This window comes from Mytilus californianus, unplaced genomic scaffold (assembly GCF_021869535.1).
Source record: "Mytilus californianus isolate M0D057914Y unplaced genomic scaffold, xbMytCali1.0.p SCAF_5, whole genome shotgun sequence".
NCBI classification, from domain to species: Eukaryota; Metazoa; Mollusca; class Bivalvia; order Mytilida; family Mytilidae; genus Mytilus; species Mytilus californianus.
The window spans coordinates 117,431,468-117,438,319 of NW_026262701.1; positions in this window are offsets into that span (position 1 = coordinate 117,431,468).

A 6,852-nucleotide genomic window follows, 5' to 3' on the forward strand; every position below is an offset into this window, starting at 1 on the left:
GAGATATTCAAACTCATAAGTCGAAAACAAACTTACAATATCATGGCAAAAAAGGAAAGACGATTAAAAGACAAATAACAGTATACAAAACACAACATAAAAAACTGAAGACTGTCGTGTAGCTCATGTAAGATCAAACCCGGTCTAACTCGGTAGGTTACATTCGTGGACTAGACGACGGAATTATGGTTACGACAATTGGAAATATATATGTTGTCATCTGTGAAACAGATATTCCATAGCGGTCTTGTTATTCGGTTGTCTGTATAATTAAGTTGTAAATGTCATGGTTAAAACTCACCAACTATACCAGGTTTATAATTTGGTACGGCATACGAACGTTTCGTGAAAATCAGACTGATCAGTGACACGCATATTAAAACAGTTGGATGGCCAAATCAAAAACGAAGTTCAAAAGCCTAAAAAAAAACGAAAATTTCGAAAGATGTGCCAAATACAGCTAAGGCCATCTTTGTGCCTCTTAGAAAAAAAAAAACACTTTAGTGTTTCAAACAATTTAACATTTTACAAACAGTAAATTTACAAAACAATTGAACATGTCAATGATATTTCATATCACTACAAAAGTGCTAACTACTGGGCTGGTGATAACCTCTGTGACGAAACTTCCACCAGCAGGAGCATCGACAAAGTGGCTGTAAAAACTCAAGCCGCGTATTTCGTCTACATAAGACTTGTCAGTGAGGCTCGAATTAAATCAGTTTGAAGGGCATTATATGTCAGCATTCTTTTCTCCTATGATCAATTTTTTTTCCAGACGTCTCTTTTCCTGCCATCTGAAAACTTTTAGGAGGAAATTATTCGCGTGTAATCTAAAAATGATTCGAAGTTCGCAGTTGTTATGAAAGAAACAGAGAAATGTCTCGAGACAATTAAAGCAAGGGAGGAACGTACATTATCTGAGAGATCCGAAGAAAAGATGTAAAACAGGGATACATATTTACTTACTAGTCTTACATTGATAAGTCCTTATTACAAATAGACAAATTGTGTTTATCTGTTTAAAATGTGAAAACAAATTATAATTTTATTTTCAATTAATGCGCGATGTTTATTAAACTAATAAATTTGTAAAACAGAGATTCATATAAAAAAAATCAGCTACCGACTATTCGTAAATATGATAGAATCCTAATGATATAAGATAGAAAGATCAAAATCCTTTACTCCCAAAGCAGCAGTGTGTCAAACATCGTATGACACCATAGAAAGAGGCAGAGAGAAACAATAATGGAATGGATAGTAATAAGCTAGTAATAAATGTATTCACTTTTTAATTGTACAACAATAACCATAAAATGACGTGTAGTCATATCATTGTTTAAGCTCTCTCTGAGAGACCGACAATTACCCTGTACGCGATCAATTTTCAAAGCAAGAACAATAAGGACGTCTGCGATGTAGATGCAGTATTTCCCTGTACAAACTTAAATAAACATAGCAGTAGACGCTTCCCCTGTTGATGCACCGGATTCGCTCCTTTTAAAGCTCATGCAATTCCTTTAGTTTTTGTGTGTTATCTTGATTCGTCTTCTGAATTGATTTATGAGATTTAAACATCGCGGTTAACTACTGTTGCCTATGTTAAATGATTTTTAATTTATGACAACCTAGTTTGCAATGACCGCATCAGCTTTGGTCGAGGAATCTTTGTTTAATTGTTTTTAGAATTTTGGGGTATTAAGAAAAATCGTCTGAGTTTGTCACAGCCGTAAATTTGGTGTTGATAAGTTCGAATGGTTCCTAATATGTACATCACAGTTTGTTTGAACGAGCGAATTAACACAACCCTTGTCATACAATCTTTGATCATGCTTTTGATGTCGTCTTTTCCTAATTCTTAGACGATCTATACTTCTCCCAAATCAGTTGATTATTTGTTTCAAAATTCAATCATGATGAATTGTCTTGCCTTCCCTTGATTTCGTTATTTTGAGGTCAACAAAAAACATGCACAGTGAAATGACATGTTGGAAAAAAATGATGGGTATGATTGCTTATGAAACAAATTTTCATATACAGAAGGACAAAGATGTAAACAATTACAGGTCACCGCAAGGCTTCAATGGTTGCTTTAAAAAACACAAACTATGAACCTTTTTCAAAGAATTACTGTACTATCTGACACACTAAACATTTAGTTTCAACTATATTATGATATATATTTGAATTAGACCATTATAGCTTCTAAATTATAATCCTTGTACCTTTGATAACTTTTTAAAATGTATGTTTTCTTCAATGATTCGCATAGAGTTGTGTTTCGCGTCTCGTGTTTTCTTAAACAATCCGGTTTTTTTTTCTTTATCTATATGCACAGTATTCTTGTGAAATATAATTTTTTTTTCCGATTTTAATAATATCAGGGACTTTTTTTCACAGATTTTTAAGTTAAATTTGTATTTAATTGCTTTTACGATAACATACCAGATCTTTCACGATCCGATCGCAATACTAGACCAATTTTTCTAATTAATTTTTTTTCGAAATACCAAATGACACCGAATTCTACACTGTAGGTCATGCGCAATTAATGAAACAACTCAATAACTAATCCATGAAATTTTGAAATATGTCACTAAAAAACTTTGATATGGTGGAAAAAGGTTTATGTTTCGTGATTATTGGATAATTGTTAAACGCAAACAATGTTGACTGGACTGTATAAGTTTTATTTACGTTTGGTGTTGTAATCTATAATTAATAACATAAATAAGTTAATGTTTCCTTATTTTGTCAAACGATGCAAACATATTCCAATGTTTAACTAGAGTTTTTTAAAACTATGTCACGGTGGTCTTGGTACTCCATTTTTAATCAAGAATTCAACTTAAAATTTATTTGCTTAATGTTTCTTAAGAGTAACAGCTTTTGCAAATTTTACATCGTTATATATAGTATTGGTGAATAGGTTTAACAAAAGATATAGTTTAAACAATGCTAAACAAAGCTAAAATCTTATTTAGCTTCTATTTAGTGATCTCATGGACAGAAGGTAAGGAGCCTTGTTAGAGTAGAAAGGTTTTGCCTTTAAATAATATAATATAAAAATCAGGATATGTGGTATAACTTTCAATGAGACAACTGTCCACGGGACAATGATATGAACAATTTGAGTTCACCGTACGGCCTTGGACAAGAGGTAATAACCACTGCCGTAAGAAATCTATAGTGCTTCGGTATGACAAAATGTGAAGCAATTCAAAGAGGTGACCAACAAAAAATGACGACAAACCAATATGGCAGACAACAGCCAATAGCAACCACTGGATTACAAGTTTCTGGCTTGAGACAGGCTTATTAAAGACCAAACAGACTATTCAATTCTACAACTGATTTTTTCTTAATGTGAATATATTTCATGATTTTGGGAAAAAAATATGATGAAAAAAATTTAGGATCACCGACTTCATTCTGTCACTTAGCAACCTCAGTTTTGTGTTTTCCTCAATATGAAAATTGTTATGTTGTTATCTAAAATTTGGATGGGAAACTTTGAGTTCTAGAAGAAATAGACGTAAATTATGTTTAATTCATAAAATACATAATAATAATGTTCCAGAATATCTTATGGATTGTATCTCAGATTATGCAGATAATAATTATTATAATACTAGAAACCGTTCTCACTATAGAGTACCGAGATGTAGATTGGACATATTTTCTAAATCATTTTTCCCTTCCTCAATTCGTGCATGGAATTCATTGCCGTTAGATATTAGATCCATTCAATCTTCTCCAAATTTAAAAAATACAATCCGGCGAAATGACATTTCATTTTTGGTACCTAAATATTACCTTATTGTAAAAAGGATAAATAACATATTGCATAGAAAATTATGATAAAGTGATGAATTATTGATTGTTGGTTACTCAACGTCCAGTGGCAAATATTTGATGTATGTTTAGGACGATGATTTAGTGATGACATAAGGTTTTTTGCTAATATAATAGTAGTTTAGTTAAAACATATTTTATTTGCAAAAATAGCAAAAGAGATTTAACACAAGTTATAATAACATTAGTGACGTCCTCTCCCTAGTATCTTCCATGGTTCATTGACAACCATATTAATTTGTAACATTCGTGACGATGTTATGCAACATTTGACTGAATTTTCTTTAGTAATTAGCCGGCTAGATATTTTATCTATAGACAGTATACATACAGTTTCTTTGAAGTGTATATGTTGCTAAGAATTATCGTACCTTTTAAAGGAATTAAAGCAGTGTGCTATTTCAAATAGATGTTTAATTTGTTTACTGTTTCTAATAAATATATTATATCCATCATTTCTCATTCTTTTGTGGCATTTTAAATTATTCTTGTATGATATTGCTCTATACTATTGTTTATATGGTCAAATATAGCAATATCAGATATTTTCAGGGAGGCAACTACGCCCATTGAAACGCCACCGATCTGTTGCTAGTATAATAGTATAACTTCCATAGTTCATTGACAATCATATTAATGTGTAGTTAGTTTCCATGTTACCTTCTAAGGTTTGACATGATATAGCGATGACTAATTGATTGTTGTTGCTTAACGTCCAGTGGCAGATATTTCATGTATGTTTAGGATGATGATGATATAGTGATGACATAAGGTTGTTTGCTAGTATAATAGAATAACTTCCATAGTGCATTGACAAACAAAGTAAAAATGTTTATAAGCATCAGGAATGGTTTGATTCTGAATGTGTTAATATGAAAAACATTAAATGTAAACTATTAAATGATTTCCGAGCAACAAGTGACAGTATCATACTACATGAATATGTATCAACAAAGCAAACTTTTCATAAGTTGTGTGATAATAAGCAAAAGCAATACAAAGAAGAAAAGAGAACTGAACTATGTAATGTTGCTAAAAGTGGAGATAGTTGCAAATTTTGGAAATTGATAAAATCAGTTATAACTAAATCTAGTATTTCTAGGTCAAATATTTCTAGTGATGAATGGAAAAACTATTTTTCTAACCTTTTGAACCCTGATGTAATATTAGATAAAGAGGAGGACTTTTCTGAATTTGTAGACAATTTTGTAAAATCTCACAATACTGATTGTGGTATATGTATTGCTCATGAAGAGGAAAATTTTTCTTATTTAGACAGTGATATTACTATTGAAGAAATTTTAAGTGAAATTAAAAAGCTAAAAAATAATAAATCACCAGGTGAAGATGGTGTACCAGGTGAAGTGTATAAATGTTTATCAACACAACTATTGCCAGTATTATTAAAATTATTTAATAAAATTTTGCATACAGGTGTTTTTCCAGAAAGTTGGACTACAGCAATAATTATTACATTGTTTAAAAAAGGCGATAGAAATGAATGTGGTAACTATCGTGGTATTTCACTTTTATCTGTAATGAGTAAAATTTTTATGGGTGTTATAAGTAATAGATTAAAACTATGGTCAGATTTAAATGAGCATATAATAGAAGAGCAAGCAGGTTTTCGTAGTGGTTACTCTACTGTAGACAATATTTTTATTTTGTGTAGTATTATAATGAAATATTTATCAAAGAAAAAAGGTGTTTTGTATTGTGCATTTATTGATTTTTCAAAAGCCTTTGACAGTATTAATCGTTCTAAGCTATTTTATTTATTGTTGTGTAAAAATTTACATGGTAAAATGATAAAGCTATTACAAAATATTTATGGTAATGTTAAAGCTAAAGTTAAAACAGCAGATGGACTATCTGATACCTTTACATGTAATTTTGGTGTAAGACAAGGTTGTACCTTAAGTCCATGGTTGTTTGCTATGTACATAAATGAATTGGCAACAGAAATGGAACATTGTGGTGGAAATGGCATTTTATTCATGAGGACTTTCATAACATTATGCTGCTGCTGTTTGCAGATGATCTTGCGTTTATAGCCGATACTCCGATTGATCTTCAGAGACGTTTAAATTGCTTAGAAAAATATTGTGATAAGTGGAATATGACTGTGAATATGGACAAATCTAATATTGTTGTATTTAAAAATGGTGGAAAATTATCTTCTAATGAGAAATGGTATTTTAAAGGAGAACTTTTGAAAGTGGTCAGCTACTATAAATATTTGGGAGTTTATTTTTCCAACAGACTTAAATGGACTTATTGCTGCAAAACATTAAGTATGCAATGTGATAAAGCCCTTAATATGATAAAACATTGTATGTGTAAACTTGGAACTAGAGACATAAGTCTTGGATTTAAATTATTTGACTCCATGGTAGCTCCAATACTTTATTATGGTGCGGAAATATGGGGTACAGATAAAGTGAAAGACATTGAAACTGTTCAAAATAAATTTTGTAAATGGCTACTTGGAATGGGTCAAAAAACTAATCATCACATAGCAAGAGGTGAATGTGGTCGTTATGAACTCTACGTAAACTATATGTGCAAGCCTATTAAATATTTTCTAAGTCTACAAAACCTTGATGATAGCAGACTACCAAAACAATGCTACCGTATGATGTTCAAAATGAATGAAAATGGACAAATAAACTGGTGTACGAAAATTCAAAAACTATTATTTTCATATGGATTTGGATATGTATGGGAAAACCAAAGTGTTGGAGATATAAAACTGTTTATGTTGTTATTTAAACAAAGACTAAAAGATGTGAACTTACAAACTTGGTCAGATTATATTGGTAATTCTTCCAAATGTTCTTTTTATTCGAAAATTAAAGATGTTATTATTATTAATGAAAATATTCAAAAGCTGTCATTTAAGCTCAAACATGAAATGTTTTCCATTATATGTTCTAATCATAGCCTTGCTATGGAACAAGGTAGACATGAAAATCAATCTAGGGAAAATAGATT